At 30.0% G+C, this 23,770-nt stretch overlaps 1 long non-coding RNA gene across 1 annotated transcript; it reads left to right on the forward strand.

Moving 5' to 3' along the window:
* The first annotated feature begins 2,622 nt into the window (after positions 1-2,622).
* On the forward strand, positions 2,623-6,117 carry LOC107262178. The gene is made up of 5 exons (XR_007216197.1): positions 2,623-3,184; positions 3,710-3,784; positions 4,206-4,282; positions 4,704-5,114; positions 5,238-6,117. It is a non-coding gene; the product is annotated as an uncharacterized LOC107262178 (long non-coding RNA).
* Positions 6,118-23,770: the final 17,653 nt, after the last annotated feature.

Raw genomic sequence — 23,770 nt, forward strand, 5'->3', positions numbered from 1 at the left:
TTTGAGATAGTTTCCTAAGTAAGCTAGGTTTTGAGAGCTTTATTTTTTTTAGGGTAAAATAGCATGATATTACTGACCAAAATCAATTAAAAGAGGATTACAAATAAAGCTAGGAGGGTCAGTCAACCGAATATTTGAATCAAATTTTATAAATAATATAGTTAAATATTTTCCTTTTAAAGTTGTTCTTTTGAACCTTGTGCTCTTAAGTGAATGCAAACAAACTTATCAAAGGAATTGATCTATTCTTTGTGGCGTTTAAAGGTTGAGTTGAAGGACTCAGTTTCCTCTAGGTTATAATCTAAAGACCGTCATTTTTCAATTTATTTATAACTTTCCTTGGGTGGGTGTATTGAATTGCTAAGAGGTTCTTTAGCTTTAAATCACAAATTCACATAAACAAATGGTTCATGGCTTCAATCCTTGAAGGTTTCTTATCAATTTAGTATGCTTTTCCTTTTATTCAATTAGTCAATAAATTAATAATAATAATAATAATAATAATAATAAAGAAAATTTTTTACTAAACTATCTTATGGTTTAAGGGTGAATTGCCGAGCTAGTACCAAACCTTAGGATTGTATATCAATTTGGTATCAAAACTTTAATTTGAATCAAAATGATACAAAAGTACAGAAAAGTATATCAATTTAGTCCAAATGTCCAATTTTCGACAACGGATGGTGATGTAACAAGTTGAGGAGACAAAGTTAATTAACGTGGCACACGCTGAGGGGGCGAAACAACCGGAATATACCTCCTCAGCTTGCCACGTCACCATCTGTTGTCGGAAATTAGGCATTTGGACTAAATTGATATATCTTTTTGTACTTTTGGTACCATTTTGATTCAAATTAAAGTTTTTGTATCAAATTGATATACAGTCCCAATGTTTGGTACCAGCTGGGCAATTTACCCTATGGTTTAATATATTCTCACTTTAAAGTATATGGTTTGCTTTTTATTATTTTTTATTACCCTGTGAATATGATTGTTAACAAATAACGGCCAAATTACACAACAACATTAAGAGATTCTAATGTAGCATCCACTAGTCACTATTTTTCTATTTGCCACATTAGCACCTACCGATGTTGTACACTTTAACCGTTATTTACCAATGGTCATATTCAAAAAGTACTAAAATAAAAAAGCAAACCACATACCTTAAAGTAAAAATACGTTAAACCATAATATAATTTAATGAAGTTCTCTACTTATGTTATTTCTTTTGAGATTAGACTTGCTTTTTAATAAAAAAATTTTTTTTATTAATTAATATATTAATTATATTTATATAAATCAATATAAAATTTACACATAATTAACAATTATAATAAATACATATATATATTATATATGTTAAAAATTATATATATATGTATGTATTTATTCAGATGATTAATCGAAACGTTGGTTTTTGATATAGAAAACTAAAACTAAAAAATTTTCTAAAGGAAAATTGAAATTGTTGGTTGGATTAACCTATTTTATCAGTTTAGTTTTTCAATTTCAGACTAATTTTTAGTTTCTTCTATTTTGTTATTACCCTAAACGATTAGGTGCCTTGGTGCTATATTATTCTTTTTTTTTTTTTGTAGTTTTAGTTTTTTAAGAGTCTTTTTAGTGTGTATTGGTGCAACTATACAAGGGTGTGCATACCGAACTGAAACGAAATTTGTTAATTTTCTTCACCTAAAACCAAACTGAACCAAACAAAAAGTTTGGTTTTGAATGAGTTGACTCGATTCAGAATTATTTTACAGTGTATGGTCTGGGTGGTTGAGATGCTTATATTTTATCTTGTCACCTATGGTTCGATACCTAAGGCTTGCTATTTCTTTCTTTTAAAATTCTTTTATATGTCTTTCTTGTTGATATACATATTTTATGACTTTACAATAAATTATTTATATATTTCAAGAAAAATAATTATAAGATATTTATTGTATTTTTTATTTAAATTAGACTACCAACTTATATCCTAATATTTTCTATATCGAATTTAATATATTAGCTACAACTAAATCGGTTTCGTAGACTTATTAATGGACTCTCTTTTTTTTTTTGTATTTCTTTCTTATTGATATACATATTTATGACTTTAAAATACATTATTATATATTTCAAAAATAATTATAAAATATCTATAGTATTTTTTTACTAAACTACATTGTGATTTAATATTCTCACTTTAAGGTCTATAGCTTGCTTTTTATTATTTTGGTACTCTATGAATATGACTGTTAGCAAATAACAATTAAATTGCACAACAAAGTTAAGAGATTCTAACATAGCATTCAATAGCCACTACTTTTCCATTTGCCACGTTAGTACTTACTAACAATGTTGTACACTTTGGCCGTTATTTATTAACGGTCATATTTATAAAGTACTAAAACAAAAAAGCAAATCACATGTAATACCTATGAATTTAAATTTTAATTGTTTTAATTTTATCGAGGGTAATTTGATAAATTTTTTTAAATTAATATTACATTAAATATGATGAGTTAATTATTTTATATATATGAATAAATAAATAATAAAAAATAAATAATTGGGTCAAAAGTGTTATTGTAGTAACTTTTTGGAGGGAGATTCATTTACATTTTTTCATTTTTTATTATTAAATAAAAAAAAAAACATAACAAAGTTTTTCCCTTCCCCTTCTTCTTCTCTCTCCTTGTCACCCTCTTCTCCCTTCTCCTTCACTCCCTTCAATTTCCGCCCCCGCCTGCCACCTCTTCATGGAGCCGCCGCTTCTTTTCCTTTTATCTCTCTTGTCGGCGATGTCGTATTCTCCTCCTTCCTTGCTGCCGTCGACTTTTTGAAGGAAGGGAAGTCTCCTCCCACGCTACCGACACAAGACTAGCCGCCTGTCGTCCACCTATCGCATATCCGATGTTGAAAATAAGCTCCCCACTGTCGACAACCCCAAGTCAGCTCCTCCCCACCGTTTCTCCTCCACCAACAGCCTTTGTATAGCCTCATCGGAGCTTATTTTCCTCCTCCACGATCTAGCATTTTTCGACAATAGTTAGGCTGTGATTTTGGTGTCTTTGAACTCCCCGCAACTCAAGCTTTGTGTAGGTGTCTCCAGATTTAAAATCCGACACCGTTGGCTGTACCGGCTTTCGGACCTGGTGTTTTTCGGACACGCAGAAGTTTGCGTTTTGGCTCGGTATAATTTATTTAGACTTTTAAAGATTATTTTAAAATTTTAAAATATTATTACTATTAATTGTCAATAATAAATAATTCAATTTAATTATATTTAATTAACTAATAACTTAGTTATAAATATTATAAATTAATTAATATTGACTAATTATTATTTTGATTTGTGATAAATATGGTTGTGTATAATCAGTTTAAATTTTAGTAAATTGCTTATGAGATGGTTGAAAAATAAATTTTTATGTCGGGCAGATAAATAATTTTGTGGTTTGAATTGCATTGCGGAGTTGGGGAAAAATAATGTTGTCTTAGTGACCCGACTCCTATAAAATAAATGTGGAATATTTGAAGTATTTTTAGCAGGTTCTGGTATGTTATACGGGAGGTAAATTTTCATATTTTAGGAAAGGTTCTATCGAATTTTTGGTAGAATTTTCAAGTCGAAAATTCTTAGGCAATCTAATTTAGGAGTCTAGGCCTAGAAAAAAAATTATGAATACCTTATTAATTGAGTTATTTTCGTGAATAGATACTCCGTTCGTCCAGCCAGTTCCACCCGAGGTGTAAGAGCAGACTACGGAACACGACAGAACTGTGAATTAAAGTCATATATCTTCTATACATATGTCATTGTCTAATTTTTATATAGCATTTTCAATTAGTAATTATTTCGTGTATTATTATCATTGTGTGTGTATATATATATATATTTTTTTTTTTTTGTTATGGTGGATATTACTTGAGAATTTTTAATATTTCTCATTCTATCTTTAATTGAATGGTTCATAAATTTAAATTATTTATTTATTAGTTATTTAATTTATTGATTTATAAATTTAGAATAGTTTTTCATTATTCATCTAAATAATATTTTTACGAAATTACTTATCTATTTACTATTTACCTAATTAATTAAGTTTATGTGTTGTTTAATATTATTTAGTAAACTATTGAACAATAGCTAAATTGCTTGCTATTTATATCATTTTCCACATGGTTGATATTATGATTCCATATTGACTCAGGATGAAACAACAGTAGAACATTGCCACTTGATGGGTTGTATCAGGACCGCGTGCACATTGATATTCATCAAAGGAAGGTAACATAAGAATATTTTTGGAATTTTCGCTGGTTGAGTATAACTCTATGGGCTGTGAGAATTTGATTGCCAGGGGAAAGGTCTCTGGTTGAGAGTTGTTTTATGGGCGTCGGTTCATTGGGAGTCAAGTAACCAGGCTAGATTAAAGACCCTGATTGAGCTCGCTCTATGGGCGTCAGTCCTATTAGAATAAGAGAGTCGAAAGACTGCTAGTATTGGGGTTAGGATTCTGCTAAAGTGCTCGTCTCTTATGAGTTAAAAATTAATTATTTTAAATTATGTTGTGGCATTTACTTATCATTTTGTGATGTTCCACCTTATTTTATCAACCATTGCATACGTACATTTATTGTTGTTTTACTTCAAATATATAATTTTAACTCACTCCTGAGACTGATAGTCTCAATTTCTAAATTTTCAGGTGACAGCTGGGTTCTCCACCGACTTCTTTTGCAGCCCGACTTCTCTTTCACCTACGGGCTTATTGTAGTTAAATCTTGCTTCTGTATTTTAAGTTATTTGGAATTTTAGACTTCCCACAGTAATGTACTTGGTACCTTACTTTAATTTGGTATGTTAAAAATTATGGGATAATTGCTAGTAATCTAGCTAGAGGATCAATTTAATTCTATGCAGATTTGTGAGTGAGATGTTGGTTTATTTTAATAATTTATAATCATGTATGCGTTTATTTGGATATTTGGCTATTTAGGCTTGCTACAGGTTTCGGTGACCTTAAGCCTACCCATTTCCTAGTACCGGTCACGAGCCCACAGATCGGATTGTGACAAAGTTGGTATTAGAGCCTAGGTTTAGATTTCCTTCGATCTAGGTTAGCTTCCTTAGCTATTGTAGAATGAGGATCAAGTTTGTCCTTACATGTTTTGTTGATTCTAGTATCTATGCTATATGTTAGAGAGTGTTGTTATTTTGATATCTTGTTATTTATTTTCAGTTTTTGCTATGCCGAGGACTCGAGCAGTAGCGGCCCAAGAGGCCCAATCTGAGGTTTCCACCTAGTCGGCCTCACCAGCACCAGCCCGTGATACCAGGAAGCGAGGTAGGCCTCGAGCGGTAGCCCGGCCAGATCAGGGCGAGGCTGAGGAGGCACCCGGTGCTGGTGGAGTCTTAATTGAAGCGTTTATAGCTAACATGATCGGGATACATAGGGCATTAAAGTATTTATTGGCTTTTCAACAACAGTAGGCTGCCTAGGGTTCAGGGAGCCGCAGTAATAAGTCAAGTATCGGGAATCTGGATGAGGTCCCCATGTCTGAGTATACTAAACTGAGACTCATGGAGTTTGATGGGGTATCTAGGGACTCTTTGGACTTCCTAGACGAGGTTAAGAAGATGACATCGGATTTACACTGTTCAGATAAGAGGACCATCGAGATGGCAGGATTTTCTCTAAAGGGGATAGCATCTCAGTGGTTCAGGGATTATATTCGTCCCTTTTTGGTTGGTACGTCATAGAGACAATTTAGGGACATGTTCAAGGAGTATTTCATCACATTCAATGTGAGGTAGGAGTACAGAGAGAGGTTCGAGAGGCTAGTTAAGGGCGACCTGTCAGTGGCAGAGTACACTAGGCAATTTGTGCAGCTGAGTAGGTACGCACCCTATGCTATGGGGACCGAGGAGCATAAGAACAACAAGTATATTTCAGGACTTGGTCCAAAGTTTGTCTCCTTGGTTCAATCTAGGAGGAGCAACTTTTTGAAAGTGACTAAATGTGTATTAATAGGTGGAGAACGTGTATTAATTATCGAGTGTTCAATAAGCAAATTGTCAAAAATGGACTTATCCCTTTAATTAAAGAGTTATTAGATGAACTTCATGGTGTTATTATATTCTCTATGATCAACTTATGATCAGAGTATCATAAGATAGTTATGATCGACTTTGACAATGCCTTTTGGACTAAAAAATTCTCTGTCAACATTTCTTGATCAATGACATTTTCAAGCCATTTCTTAAGAAGTTTATCATAGTATTTTTAAGACATATTAATTTACAAAATGAACTTGACAGAATATGTGCAACACTTGATATTCTAGAAGTTAGTTGAGAACAATTATTTGTTAAGTGAAGTAAATGTTCCTTTGGGGGTGCTTTTGTAGAATACTTAGGCTCTATATTTCTGTTGATAGAGTTTTCATAGATCCCAGAAAGACTGAAGCAGTTATTAACTAGCTTGCACCTATGAACATTAAGAAACTTAAAAGGATTTCTCGGTCATACTAGATTCTAGAGAGATTTATACAAGGGTATTAATTTATTACTAAGCCCCTTATTTATTTATTACCAAAAGATGCCTTCTAAGTCCCTTTAAGTACAATTAGCTTTTGTGAAGCTTAAGCATGCCTCGTATTTTGCCCTTATTTTAGCACTCCCTTGCATGACCAAATAGTTTGTTATTGAGATTGATGTCTAAAATGTGGGAATTAGAGCAGTACTTATAAAAGACTCTCATTTAATAGCTTTATTAGCAACGCTTTAGCCCTTAAACATCATTCTATATCAGTTTATAAGAAACAACTTATTATAGTATATGTAGTTAATATAGTGGGATCACTACTTGAGGTTCGAACACTTTCTTATTAAAACTGACATCACAACTTAAAGGTTTTTTTTGGAGCAAAGAATCACAAAACCCATTAACAAAAGTACATTGTTAAGCTATTTGGATATGATTTTGAGATTTCATGTAAGGGAAAGAAACCACAGTTGTTGATGCTCTTTCTAGGTTGAATCACTTTAAGCTAGTAGTCTTAATTGTGTTTAGTAATGACATTCTCGCAATCTATGTAAATGATTGCCGCTAGGAGAATGGTGGTATAATAGTAACTACTATTCATACAACACCATTTGAGATAGTCTATATTATAGTAAAGAAATAATAATAATAATTGTAATAATAAAACACTATCGAGGTAAGAACAAAAAACCTAGATTATAGAAACAAAAATCTAGAAATAAAAGACCTTGTTCTCTACTGATCGGAGTAAAAAAAGCCAACTCTTCTCTAAAAAAAAATGTTGATCGGACAAAAAAACCTCAACTCTTCTTTTGTGGGATAAAAGTGAAAAAATAACTCAGCTCTTCTTTTGTTGGATAAAAGCAAAACCAGGTACCAAATATAATTCTTTGTTAATTGTTATCGTATTCATATTGTTGTTATTTCCATTGAATACATATATATATACATATTTATACATATACATATGTATATATATATATATATATATATATATATATATATATATATTATTTATTTATATGAATAATGTTTATAATGAATATGAACAATCATTTTAGCAGAAAGAAAGATACAAATATTTTCTTGCGACTGAATATGAATAATGTCTATTTTCTTATTGGGGTTTAATTAAAAACATGTTTAACATATAATTTATTTTCTTATTCTTTTAATTGATTGTTTAATATAATTTTTCTATTAGTGTTTTATATATCAATTGAAATGGAAAGGACGACGAAGTTATTGAATCTTTAATGGATCAAGTGTATATTGGAGATGCAGATACATTATTATTTCCATTGAATATATATATATATATATATATATATATATATATATATATACATACCCCAATAAGAAAATAGACATTATTCATATTCAGTCGCAAGAAAATATTTGTATCTTTCTTTCTGCTAAAGTGATTATATGTAATGTTTATAATGAATATGAACAATCATTTTAGCAGAAAGAAAGATACAAATATTTTCTTGCGACTGAATATGAATAATGTCTATTTTCTTATTGGAGTTTAATTAAAAACATGTTTAATATATAATTCATTTTCTTATTCTTTTAATTGATTGTTTAATATAATTTTTCTATTAGTGTTTTATATACCAATTGAAATGGAAAGGACGACGAAGTTATTGAATCTTTAATGGATCAAGTGTACATTGGAGATGCAGATACAACACCTGATAATGACAGGGATGATGTTAGTATTATTAATCGTAAGAGTACTAAATTTATAAATTTGCTAAACCAAGTGGTAAACGACTTTGACTAGGGCAATTTCCAAAAATAATCTTTTACTTTATGTTTCAGATTAATAATGGTATGCACGCGGTCCTGATGCAACTCATTAGGTGACATGTTCTATTGCCGCCTCATCCCGAAGTTACAATTATAGCAAACATAAAAATCATATGTAATAATAATAATAAAATAAAAAATCAAGATAATAGCCAAAAATAATAATAATAATAAATGACAATAAGGATATCGAGAATAATGAAAATAGAATTTATAACAATGATGCGTCTAGTATTTGTAATAATTATTAATCAAATAAAATTAATGGTAATAATGCTAATAATAATCATAGTACTCATAAACCCATTAGCATTGCATTTAATTTAAACATGACACAAGTGCAGTTGATTATATGACTTTAACTCACAATTCTGCCGCACTGTGCAGTCTATTTCTACGTCTCGGGTGGAACTAGCTGGACAAATGGATTATCTATTCACAAAAATAACTCAGTTAATAAGATATTCTTAATTTTCTAAACCTGTACTCCTAGATTAGACTGCCTAAGAAATTCCAACTTGAAAATTCTACAGAAAATTTGGCAGAATCTTTCCTAAAATAAGGACGTTTACCTCCCGCATAACGGGTCCAGAACCTGCTAAAAACACTTCAAATATTTTGCAATTATTTAGCGAGATTCGGACCACTAAAACTGTATCATATTTTTCCAACTCTACAACACACCATAAATCTTAATTAATTACAGACGGTCCATTATTAATATTTATTTCACCACCAACCCATAAAAATTTTGTGATATTTAGACTAATCAACCACAATCACATCTATCACATAATAGAACAATGATTAATCATACTAATTAATTTATGATATTTATAACTAAATTATAATTAATTAAATATAATTAAATTAAATTATTTTTCATTGATAATTAATAGAAATAATATTTTGTAACATTATTAAATAATTTTTAAAATATAAATAAAATTATATCAAGTCAAAATTTCAAAATTTTGCTTTTCTGGAAAACACCGGGCTCGAAAGCCAGTACCACAAACGGTGTCGGATTTCAAATCCAAAAGTGCCTACATGAAGCTTGAGCTGCATGAAGTAAAAAATGCAACTGTTTTCTTTTTCAGAAACTCGCTAGAAGCCACCAAATTGAGGCTGAAAATTTTCGGCTCCGACCAGGCTGCACACTTTTGCCGGCATAGGAAAAACGGTTGGGGAGCTCGGCTTGGGGATTTTTTATGACGGGGAGCTCGTTTCCAGCGTCGGACAAGCGAAAGGACGGCGACAGCTCCCTTCTCCAAGTTCGACATCGGCAACAAGGGAGAGGGAGGAGGAGGCAACGCCGGCGAGGGAGGGGAAGAAAAAAAAAGAAGCTGCCGGTGGCTTGAGAAGGTGGCAGGCGGTGAAAAAAAGAAGGGAGGTAAGGGGGGGGGGGGGGGGGGGGGGGGGGGGGGGGGGGGTGGTGGGGGGAGGGAGGAAAAGGGAAGAAGAAGAAAAAGAGAAAAAATTTTCTTCTTTATTTATGTATTTATTAATTTATTATTATTTTAATTAATATTTTTTTAATTTTATTTAATAGTATTACAATTGGGATGTACAAGTTGATCAAAATAATTGAATGACTAATATTTTTTAAAGAGACCGCAAATCAAGAAGTGATTATGAATGCTTTGGAGGTGTTGTAGTTTTTTGACACAACTAACCGCACTAATAAACATAATTTGGTATATACACCTTTTGTAGGAGTTAATCATTATTGGCAAAATGTAATGCTTGGATGTGCCTTTCTTTTAGGTAAGACAACTAATTCTTTTATTTAGCTCTTTAAGACATTCTTGGAATCTATGGCAATCGTCCACTTAAAACCATATTCATTGATCAAGACTAAGCTATGGCTAAAGAAATTGCTAAAGTACTTCCTAATACATACCATCGCCTATGTCTGTGGCATATATCATAAAATATCCCTTGTCATTTGCATAGTCTTAATGGCAATTGTGAATTTCATAAAATTATTTAACAAATGTCTCCAACCGTATGAATCAAAACTAGAGTCTCAAGAGACATGGGATAAAATGATGTTTATGGTTATAGAATCTCATAGTCGTGGATGGTTGACTAATTTATATAAAGTTCATCATTAGTGGTGGACAATTCTTAGTAAGACTATCTTTTCTGCTGGGATCAAGTCTTTACAAAGGAATGGGAGCACAAATAATATTTTGAATAGAATTGCTAATAAATCAATTTCTATCACAAAGTTTGTTCTTGCTTTTGAGTTTTTAGTAATAGGTTGGCATTCTAATAAAAGTGAAGAGGATCTCAATTGATAGAAAAGGCATCCCTACACGAGCAATTAAAAATAGTGAAATTTTAAATCATGCAACTCAGACTTATACATACAAAATATACAAAGTATTTGAGAAAGAAGCTCTTGATGGGATTAGAGCAACAACTTTCAAGGACGTTGCAAGTTGTGATGCTAATTATACTTTAGAAGTTACGATGGAAGGTGGGAGTTTAAGAATGCGAACTATCAAATTTAACGCTTCATCTTTAGAGATTAAGTGTACTTGTAAGAAATTTAAATCTTCAGGATTTCTTTGATCACATGCTTTAAAAGTATTGTGCATTAAGAATGTAACAATACATTCTTAAGTGTTGGACTAATGAAGTAGGAAAAGGAATGTATCAAGAGCACTATGAGACTTGACAATAAAGTTGCAATGATGATAAGCCAGAAATTGAGCTTTGAAATCGCATCATACAATTCGCCCATGAGTTGGTCATAAAAGGCCAAGGGATTAAGGAAAGTACAAAAATATGCGAGGATGGTTTCCACCATATAGACAATACAGTTGATAATTGGATAGTTGAATTTAACTCTGAAAAAGATGATTTCATGAGAAAGAAAATTTTCAACCATAATAATATTGAAGATAGTGAGGCAATTAAGGCACCAATATTAAACTCCATTAATATGAACAAAAGGGGTTTCAAATGATAGACTTTAAGTTGAAGGCAAAAGCATATAAATAATAATTTTATTCTTACAAGTTGCAATCGTAGCTAGTTCCTATGCTTTAACTAATAATCTTTAACTCTCATAGCTAGGTCCTATGCTATTTCAATCGTAGAAACTCCATATTGAATACATTAATACAAAATAAAGAAACATTATTAAATATACCCATATTACAACTTCCATCATATACACAAATAAAAATAATCAGTTACAAACACCTATATAAATATTGTCATACAAGAATGACAATCCTAATTAACCTTATCTATTCCTTTTGAAAATCAAGGAGCTATATAATTTATTGCACTCAACTCATAGTAATTGAAATCTCCTACTAACAAAAGCATTTGCAGAGCACCTGTATCACCTACAAGATATGTAGCAAACAATTGGCAGCAACTAAGTAAGTCTTCAACTTCTCACTGCGCAGTTGTTAAATAATCCAGTTTAATTTAATGTTATCTAATAATTAACAAACAAGAATCTGTACTAATTCAATCCATCTTGTATCTTATTAATCTTACTTTTTATATAGATCAAGATTGTAGCTCTATCATTTTTCGTAATTATTTAAAATTTATTCACCTAAAGAAAAAAAAATACCCCAATGCAATTAATTAAAAGAAATTTAAACACAACTAATTGGAACGCCCAATTATAAGACTCAATTCAAGAACCATTAAAAAGTATTGTAATCTAAAATATACAGTTATTCTTAATTTTTAGACTTCAATTAAAATAAACCTAAAACATAATACCTGAAAATAATTTAAATTATAAATTCGAGCAAAAAATTTCCAATCGAAATAAATATCCATAACATAATAAATTGGAAAAAAAATCTAAATAGGAAATGCCCAACAAGAAATTCCTTGAATAATCCGAAAGAAATCTTTAAGAAACAAAGATCGTACAAATTGTTTTTAGAAATAACTAAAAATCAGTAAAAGAATATTGAAACACATACCTTTTTTTGGTGTTGGCGGCTCTGTAGAAGAAATCATAGAAGTAGATATTTTATTTTATTTGTCATAGGGAGAATGTAGCATTTACTGATTTATTAACCGTAGTTAATTTTAAAGTAAAACTGACGTGTAAAAATAGAGTAAAGTATTATAATTTTATTGGCTAAGTCTTTTGAAGATGTGGTGGACTAAGTCTATGTAATAATTTCTCATAAATGAGGCTACCATTTCCTATTTCAATTGATCATGTAACTAATAATTTTGATTTAATTCATATGGATGTATAAGGACTTTATTCCCAATCAGATCTTAATAAGAAAATCATTATTTTCTTATTATTCTGGATGGTTTTTCAAAGTGTACATGGACTTTTGATAAGACAATCTGACACTTCATAATGGGTTCAATTTTTTTCTTTCTATAATTTTGCTCAAACTCAATTCAATACCTATGCCAAAATCATTTGAACTGACTAGGGTTCATAAGTTTTCACTCAATTCCTTTTATCAATCTAGAGGTGATATACCAAACAGCATGTGCATACATTCCTTAGCAAAATATTATTGCATGAAGTACTAACATGTTTTAAATATGGCCAAATCTATTCCTTTTCATGCTTAACTCCATTTGTCGTTGTAAGGTGATACAATTCTTACTACTATTTTCTCCTATTCTCAATCATAAATCTTCTTTTGAACTCCTTTATCAAAAACCTCCTTTTTATTAACAATTTAAGTCTTTTGGATGTTTATGTATGCAACTGATATTGTAAGCAATAAAATAAAATTTGATGCTAGATCTAAAAGATGCATATCCATTGGCTATTCTTTTGGCGTTAAGGGTTATAATATGTATGATCTTGACACTAACATAGTGTTTGATTGAAATCCAAAAATTTATGGAATTTATTTGCAGATATAAAGTTTATGCATTTTGATTGAAATAAAAGTTAGTTTAGAATTCTACATAATTAAATTTGCGAAATTAATTATAGCTAAATTAAATTCTAACAAAATATGTGAGATTTTTAAATAAATTCCATATTAGTAAGTTAATAATTTCATAACACCAAAATATCTCTTTGAACTTTAACATTGTATTTTACTTTCTCTCTCATGTTTTATTTCTCAAATGAAATGAATTTTTTAATGATTTTCAATCAAATAAAGTGTAATACTTGTTTTGTCTCGAGAGATGTCATATTTTATGAAATTATTTTCCCTTTTTCATACATAATAACTAAAAATTTAATCCTTTAACCATTGTGCTTCCCGTTGTTCCCCTTATACACATTCCTTATGAGTTAGATCATTCTACCTCAATTTTACATACAGATAATACCACTTCACTCCTTTATTCCCTCGTTCTTTCTTTTCTACGTGTTTCTTCTTCTCCTCATTCTCCATCTAGTTCTCATACTACCATTAACTCGTCTTTCATTTTTGTTCCTATTAGACAAGTACTAGAGTTTTCAAGATTTTTTCTTATCTTTAATATTATGATCATACTATTTCTAAAGATTCTTTCATGGATTATGTTGTCAAAGTATTCTCTCTCACATGTTCTTTCTTATTCACATTTTTCACCTTTCATCATAATTTTATTTTTTTATTTCTTTAAATCTTGATCCTACTTCATATGGACAAGCGTGCCAATATGATAATTGGATAGTAATAATGAATTCGGAATTGGATGTATTCGCTTATAAGAACACTTAGTCTATTGTAGATTTACCACCTGGGAAGAAACCAATTAGTTGCAACTAGTCTTTAAGACCAAGTTTCATTTTGATGGCGTGGGCAGCGATTTCGGGTGCGTATCTAAGTGCTTCTAACGATTACGGTACTGCAAGGCTTTTCAACCTAATAATGAATATGTTAACTAGTCATTAGAGCTGAGATAAAGTCATCACCCGGATAATTTCTTGAGACACTTTCACTAAGTTGAGTGGTGTACTAGATTCCATAAGAAAGTGTCGCCACATACATAGATGGATTTAGAAGCCAACTCTCTAATTTGTGTATCTTAGTCTTTATTCTTATTATTGAACAAGCTATTTCCTGTAAATGCAATAGTTTATATTTACAAGCATTCATTACAGCATGTGAGGTCCTCTTAAGTCTAGCCCATTTTATTAAGCCCAACTCAGGTTCGATTTATTAATCTATTTTACTAATTAATTATGTACAAGGCTTTACTTAGTCTAGTCTAATGACAAATTATACTTTGATTTCAATCTTTAAGTCTAGATGGACTACTTTTTATTGCAGAGGTCTAATTATATGATCTTAAATCTAATATGACCCAATTTATTTATCTAAAGCATAGCGAAACCCACTAGGTCTATATTGATTTTAGATTTAGCCCAATTATCATATCTTAACCTAATGAACTAGAATTTTCATGTTTGGTCTAATTTTTAAGGCCTAGAGTTTATGAATCTAGTTTTAATTTGGTAATCACATCACAACTATTTGCATATATCAAGCACAAAACAAAAATAAAAGTGCAAAAATTAAACCTAGCTTTTAGAACCCTTCCTTCAATTAAAAAATGAAAGAAAAATGCCTAAGAAACTAAATACATTATATAAACACTGCTGAAATACATCAAAACCTCAAAAGTCATGCCAAAACATGCACAACCAATTGATCTAGGGCATAGAGCGAATTGGCTCAATGCAGAGCCGAATCGGCTCTATGCTAGGCCGATCGGTTCTAGGGCTTCGAATCGTCTGTTTGCGGTTTTCCTTCAATTTTTCATGCCCAGGAGATGATTTTTCATGCACAGAGGATAAAAATGATTAAAATATGTAAAACATAATAATAAACATAAAATCTAAGGAAGAAAACCTAAAAATACATGTAAACCCTAAAAATCAAATTGACAATAGGCAAATATAATATTTTAAGACAAATTCTCAATTTCAATCATGCAACCCTAGAAATCTAAATCAATTATGTTCCCATAATCATTTAATTAGTCAGATTCAAAATACAATAAAATCAAATTATTAGTTCAAAGCCTTACATGTTCCTATTATCATATTCAAAATCCAATAAAATCAAAAACATGTTAAATCGAGAGGAATCCTAATCTAATAATATGAGTCATGTTATACATCCAAAAATAAATCTAATCATGTTTCTAGATTTATAAATTAATATAAAGAAAACATTAGAGAAAAGGGATGTTGATGGTGTGAATATGGGGGAACCATCAAGTTGTCACCATAGGTTATTGTTTTGCGAGTCTGAGAAGATGAGGAAGTAGTTGAATCGAAGATTGGCTGAGGACCTAGTTTTGCTTGATATTTAAAATAATTACTATTATTCTAAGAAAAAGGATTTCCTAATCTAAAGTTCTTTCTTAGTGACTTCTAAAAAAAACTCTTTGTATTTGAACGTAGGGTTTTCTCTCGAAAGTCTTTGTCTACTAAAAAGTGTTACTAATGCTTAATGATCATAGCTCTCAATTAATGAATGTTGCTAACCCTAGACCTAGGGTATATTGTTCTATTTATAGGGTTTTCTCTCAAAAGTATTTGTGTGCTGAAAAAGTGTTACTAATGCTTAATGATTATAGCTTTGAATTAATGAATGTTGTCAATTCTAAACCTAGGATATATTATTCTATTTATAGGGCAATGATAAACTTTAATTTTTAATTTAAAAGAAAAAGATTTTCTTTTATCGGTCAATAATATCCATTAAAAATCTTTTAAAAATCTCAATAATTATCATAAAACAAATTCTAGACACTTATTTTTAGGTGTTTTAAAGTCAAAATACACATAAAATATGTTAAATCTCGAAAATAGCCATTGGGCTCTATACTAAGCCAATTAGCTCTATGTAGCGTCGATTGGCTTTGTGGGTAAAAAATTTGTAAGATTTTGACAATCTGGTCCTTGAACTTGCAAAAAATGGCTATTTTACCCTTCAAAGTTAATTTATTTCTAACAATTAAATCCACTTTGATTCTAAAAAATTGATTTGGATTTAATTACTCTCAACCTTAACTTTCATCATAGGATTTTCTGTAATTCCCTCAATATTTAGATCCGATAAATGAGTGTCGAAGATGACACTCTTAATAAATATAAAGCCAGGTTGGTAGCCATGGGATACACTAAAAGATATAGTTATGAATGTGAACAAACATGTAGTCTTGTTATCAAATATACCATTGATCGGGTCTTTTGGCATTAATAGCAAGACAAGGTTGGTTTCTTGCTCAATATACATCGATAATGCATTCTTAAATAGTGATCTAATTGAGGAAGTTTCTATGGATATTCCTAAGGGAGTTTTTAGCTTTAGAGGAAGAGTTTAAATGAATCTATGAACATAAGGTGGTATGCGGACTACATAAGTCTTTGTGTGGACTATAACAAGCCTCTAGATAATGGAATATGAAGTTCATTGAATGTTTAAATGAAAATGGTTTTACTTAGTTTAAATATGGTTATTCCTTATTTACAAATACTATCAATTCAGATTTTGTTGCCCTTTTAGTCCATGTGGACGATATTGCAATTGCCAAGAATAGTCAGCCTTTGATTCAGAATATAAAGGATATGTTAAGTGCAAATGTCGAGCACAAAGACTTGGGAAAGCTTAAATATATTCTAGGTCTAAAAATAGCTAAATCAAATAAGGAATTTTCTCTTTCTCAGGGAAAATATATTTTAAAGTTATTGCAGGAATTTGGCTTAATCATAATAAAGCTTTTTAGATTCTTATTAATGTAAAAGTATTATCTAGCTCATACGGATGACTCATTCCTTGATAATCCATTTAAGTATACAAAATGAGTAGGCAAGTTAATCTACTTAACACTGACTAGGACAAATAAAATGTATATTGTGCATGTGCTTACTGAGTTTCAGATAGGCCAACGATTATACATATGACAACAACTAAGAAAGTGCTCAGGTATTTGAAGTGTGCTCCTAGACAAAGGATATTTTTTGTAATTAGTTTAGAAATCTTATACTAATAGTGACTCGAGAACATGTAAAGGAACTAGAAAATCTAGCACATGATATTATCTTTTTTAAGGAACTTCTTGGTTAATTGGAAATTAAAACAACAAAACATTGTGTCAATAAGTTTTGCAGAAGCAAAGTGTAGGGCTATGGCCATGACAGCTAGTGAAGTGGTTTGGCTAAGCTTCTTTTGAAAGACTTTGAGGTTCCTTATAAATAGTTTGTCTTACTATATTGCGATAATATTTCAGATCTTCACACATTGTAAAAGATTTTGCATTCCATGAAAGAATGAAACATATTGAAATTGATTGTCATTATTTAAGAGAGAAGGTTTGTCTAAAAGATCTAAAAGTTGTATATATGAAAACTATTAGTCAAATTATAGATATCTTTACTATAGCATTGCATCCCAAAGTAGTTTAACTATTTGGTTGGCAAGATAAATATGTGTAATATACATGCTCATCTTGAGGACAGTGTCAATATGAAGTTGTTACTACTTTGTAACAGAGCATGGAAGATTCTAGCTAATGTACTTAGGACCTATTTAGTTCAAGGTCCGAAATGAAAATGAAAATGGAAATGGGAATGGGGAAGATAGAGAATAAGAATGATTATGTTTTAAATGTTATTTAGTTGACTATGGAATTGGAATTAAATTCATTTATCATTGACACCAATAATAATAATTAGGGATAATTACTATTTGCTACTTGTATTTTGATATATTATACTAATTACCTCTTAATATTTAAAAAAAATATGTTATCCCTCTATTTTATGATTTTATATTAATTACTCATTCCGTCAGAATCTCCACTTAGACAATCGTTAACTAGATTTAGTTTTATACTATTTGCCCCCTAATTTTTTATGTAATCCATAAATTGCCCCTCATAGTTTATTTATTACACAAGAAAACACTTGTCTTTTACTACAATTAACTATTACCTTTTTCATCTAAAATCAAGATAGTTAAAAGATTAAATTGATAAAAGAATCTAACTGAACCATTGAATTTTTTACTTGCTCTATTTTTTTTGCATAATTTAATTCTAGTAAAATTTAAATATTATATTTAGTAAAATATTGAAAAATCTTAAATTATCAAAATAAAATAAACTAGAGGGATAAAATATATAAAAAAAGTATCTTGTAGTTTTATTGATTTACAACTTTATGTATGTATTTTTGTTTCAAATAAAAAAAGATATTTGGTTACAAAATATAATAAAAAAAAGTGTCACGCCATTAAAAAGTTTCGACTTACAAGAATTTAGCTATCTTCACTATGATCAACTATCATCACCATGTTGCCTGTTTTTTATAACATGAGTTTAGAGCTCATTAATCCTAATTTCGTTATTTGACAGTTAAATCGTAGTTTAAGAAATCATTGATCTAATGATATTGATTTGATGGTCAAACAGTGAAATTAGGTGTTGTTAAACTCTAAACTCATGTTATCAGAATACGAGCAACATGATAACGATGACTAATCAGAGTTGAGATCGCTAAATCTTTGTGAATCGAAATATTTTAACAGTGGGATACCTTTTCTTCTCACGATTTGTAACCATATGCCTTTCTTTATCTTAAAAAATACATAGTTAAAATCATAAAATATCGAAAACATAGGTAAAGTTATAAAACGGTAAAACCTTAAGGCACTTTTTTATAATTATTTCTAAATATTATTCTTATAATTAATTTATTATAGTAAAATTATAACTTTGATAAGAATTTTAAGGATAAAATTATATTTTCTATCAATTTATTACTTTAATTGCATTGAACACAATAGAATTTTAGTGCAATAAATAAAATATAAGAGGTATTTATATATTATACCAAAAATTAAGGGGCAGATAGTATAAAACTAAACCTAACTAATGATTGTTTAACGAAATCTTGACAGAAGGACTTTTTAGTATAATATTACAAAATAGGAAAATAAAAAAAATATAATTTTAAATGTTAAAGGGTAACTAGTATAATATAGTAAAATGCAGGGGAAACTAGTAATTATTTTCAATACTTAATTATAGATTAAAAAATAATAATATTTAGTTTGTAACTATTATATGCAAGAAATACAGAAGATAATATTTATATGAATGATAAGTTATTATTTCACTTGTTTGACTATTTATAATTGATTTAACTTGATTCTTATAGAAATCAACTTTTCATTCCTTAAGGGAAAAGGAGGAATGGATAATTCCCATTAATGAGATATCTTATTCTAATTATGAAGTGATTTTAAATGACTTAACACCAAGAATATAATTCACTCATTTCTAATTTCTATTTATTAATTCACCTAGCAGGGTAGATGAACACCTGGCACGATGATCCTCAAAGATGATTACTTGTAAACAAGTATAAGAAAGAAATCATTAAAGATGGATCTCCTAAATCCATTTTGATGCTTAAGTTAGGGATTTTAGGTATAAGTAAAAGAATATGAAATTGTAAGTTGAGTGTAAGATACCTCAATCGTAGGCCAAATCCTCCTTATATAATGCTAAGTTGGTCTTTATTCGTACAAGAATATGATTCATCTTCTTGTTTGTAGAGTGTTAGTTCTAGTTAGATTCTGTTTTTTTTATCTTATTTGAATATGGTTCCTACAATTTTAAAATATTATTAGGAGTTCCTCTTTTTATAAGGAATCCTTATTTGTATTGGACTTGCGTGATGATCTGTCATAAGTCTGAGTTGTTCAAATTTTCTCGTCCTAGTTGGACATATGTAATTATATATAGTTACCATTTTTCCCCTTTTAGCATATACTGAATATTCATGTTAGGCCTAACTCGGGTATCCTCGAATGAAATGTTCATAAATTTCAAGATAAAGATTATTTAGAAATGCGAACTACCCCGAGCAAGATAAGCATTCATATTATGATGGATCTTTAATTGAGTTGCTCGGATTAGCTTGACATTTTGAATTTTTAAAGTCAGATAGGTACCATTCTATCTTTAATGAGCTTGGTTTTGCTTGGGTCAGTGCTTGACTTAGATTCTCTCATCTCAAAGTTAATTTGCGCATTCTAGAGCTAGGCTGCTCGGTTTAGAGCTTTTCTTGAATTGCTCTTCTTAGAACTGAGTTGCTCGCTTTAAAGCTTTCTTTAAACTTACTTGGATTAGACTTTTCTTATAGTTGCTCAGATTAGAGCTTTCTTGATAGTTTCTTGGATTAAAGCTTTCTTCATAATTGCTTGGATTAAAGCTTTCTTTATAGTTGCTCGAATTTGAGCTTTCTTAATAGTTACTCGGATTAAATTTTTTATTATAGTTGCTCGAATTAGAGCTTCCATGATAGTGGCTCGGATTAGAGCTTTCCTAATAGTTGCTCAATCTATTCTTGTATGCTCGACCCAATTTTGTCTGTTTAGCCTACTCTTATCTACTCAATCTATTGTCGTCTCATTCTGCTCTTACAGGCTGCTTATCCTTTCTTTTATATTCTTTACTATCCACATCTTTCCTCTTACTTGTTTGGTAATCTTTGTCTAATCTTATAAAGCTCCATGCTCTCTTAATGAGCTCTTGATGTGTATATGGTATATCAATAGTGAGAGAGTCTTTAATCTTAGTCATTTTAGTATTGTTTATCATGGCATCTATTATTACTTCATGATTTAACCTTTCAAATTGGACAACTTCTTTGTTAAACCTCTCCACATAATCTTTCAAGCTCTCCCTTTCTCCTTGAATACACTTTTTGAGATCACTAAACCTTTTTTTTGGAGGTACACTAGTAATAAGGTGTGCTCGGAATGTCGAAGCTAATTGCTTGAAATCTTGCAAAGACTCATTGGCTAAATTTTGATACCACTTTTGAGTAGCATCTTTCAATATGGTAGGGAAAACTCTATATAAAATAGAATCAGACACATCTTACAGTCTCATCTTAGTTTAAAAGTTTGAGACGTGGCTCTCAGGATCTCTTAGACCATTGTATGAATTTAGGACATGCATCTTGAAACTAACCGAGAATTTGGCCATAAGGATTTTTTTGCCAAAGGACTTCCAACTGTGGAGATATCTTCCTTCTGACGCTTTGTCCGTTATATTTATTGGAAAGCCTTTGAAATTGTCTTGTTCATTTTATCCTTAAAGGCTTGCTTCCATTAATTATTATGACTTTTTCAATTTGAGTTAGCCTCCTAATCTCTTATTATTCTGTTTACCCTATTATATTGCTTTCCTAACTAGTTGATCACCTACAATATAGTATCTTTTTAGTGCTGGATCATACTGTTCAAACTTATGGTCCATTGGTAGAATGAGAATTGGTTTGGATTCTGGTTATTCGGTATAGTTGGTGTCTAATAGCTCAACATAGCTTGGTTTAGAAGATTTGGGTAATGTTGTTACATTACTTGCATTTGGGCATTATACTAAGCCATAATGACTTGAGAGGTAAAAGCTTAGAGAAGTTGTGAGGTGTTGGTCAAAGTACTAAAGACTGTTGCCAATTTTGTAGGTCTCGAGGTGAAAGATTGTGGGGTATGTGGCACTTACACATATGAGTGCATAAGACTAAAAGGACTAAGAAAGAACTATAGGAATGGTGGGAGGGTTCCCAACTTAAAAACAACTCCAGAGGCCAGGGGAGGTAAGGAGAGCATTGGAGGATTTTCCATGTAAGGCTAGAAAATTTGAGAGACTCTTACAGGTGGTGTTTGGTAAGGATTTAGTGGTGCCAGTGGTATAATCGGTTGAGTTATGATAGTAGCAGGTGATGATGAATTTATTGGTAGAGATGAGATCATAGGTTGAGATTAAACTATAGGCTGAAATGCCCATAGCTGCTTAGAATTGCCAGTATCCATCGTTGGTGGGATGATATATGGTGTAAGAGGTGTTGAAGTAGCATGAACTCCTCCTGAAGGATCCACTGTACAACATCAGTTGTAGTAGAAGACATGGTTTTTTTGAACATATTTCCCACAGACAACGCCACTTGATAAATCACCTAACATAATAGATGAACACCTGACATGATGATCCTCAAAGGTGATTATCTGCAAACAAGTATAACAAAGAAATCAGAGATTTTAGGAACAAATATAAGGATATGAAATTATAAGATGAATGGAAGATACCTCAATCATTTGTCAAACCCTTCTTATATAATGCTAAGTTGGTCTTTATTTGTATAAATAATACTCATTTCTTGTTTGTAAAGTGTTAGTCTTCTAATTAGATTTTGTCTCTTTATCCTGTTCGGATTTGATCCCTACAATCTCAAAATATTGTTAGGAGTTCCTTCCTTTATCAGGAATCCATATTTGTATTAGATTTTTGTGATAATTTGTCATAGGTTCAAGCTGTTTGGATTTCTTTGTCCTAATTGGTCATATGTAATTTATAAATAATTATTACCATTTTTATCCTATTTTTTCATGAACCAAAAGACCCTTTAATTATAGTTAGTTAAGCACTATGTCAAATTTTATTATTTAACAGCTAATTAGTTTATTTCTCTTTTATGAGCTAGCAATTATTAATTAGTGTGGTTAGTTAGTGTTTCTTTTCTTGTTTTTATATGAGTCAATACCATATAGCCCATCTTAATTTGTTTTAACTCTTGTTTATATGATGTGGTATACAATATTTTTTTATAAAATCCTTATTTATTTTGAGATTACTTTTTTAATTAATAAAATAATTGTATAAAAATATTATATGATAGATCAAATGAATAATAATTAGAACAAATTTATATGAGATATTTAGTATTTTTATATAAACAGACGAAAGTAATCAATAAATAAAGCATTTATGATGTCTCTTAGGGAGAATTCTTTGTTTCAATTTTTGTAAGCTGTTCGGTTAGGAAATTTGATTTTAGTCGAAAGTACAATTTCAGAAGTAGATGTTGTAGAAATGGAAAGTAAATAGAAAATTTTAAAAGAGATGTTAAAAGCAACTATTTATACATTTTTGTCCTAATAAAAAAATATTTCTTTATTTAAAAAATTAACCAAAAATTTTATTGTTAAAAAATATTAATATTATATTTTAAAAATTAATAAAAATTTATTTTAGGATACATGTATTTAATATATGGACGACAAAGTACTACTTCAAAAATTTTGACATAGCTGCATATTCAAAACTTAAATTTTTAAAACCTAATTAAACTAAAAGAAATATTTATCTTCTCATATGTACATTCAACCGTTAATAAAAGAACTATTAGTAATTAACTATTTACGTTAATTATCTTTTTTCTTATAATAGAGTGTGAATCAATAGTTCTACTAAAATGTTTTAGTGTACCTAGGCAAATCCAGTACTTGTTTTAAAAAATTCAGCTTAATTATTAAATTTGTCATTTGTTGTACAATTTAGTTCTAGTAACACTTAAATATTTTTAAGTATTTATATTTAGCAAAATATTAAAAACTATAAATTATTAAAATAAAATAAATAATAGG

The sequence above is a fragment of the Ricinus communis genome, chromosome 5 (genome assembly GCF_019578655.1).
Source record: "Ricinus communis isolate WT05 ecotype wild-type chromosome 5, ASM1957865v1, whole genome shotgun sequence".
Classification (NCBI taxonomy): domain Eukaryota; kingdom Viridiplantae; phylum Streptophyta; class Magnoliopsida; order Malpighiales; family Euphorbiaceae; genus Ricinus; species Ricinus communis.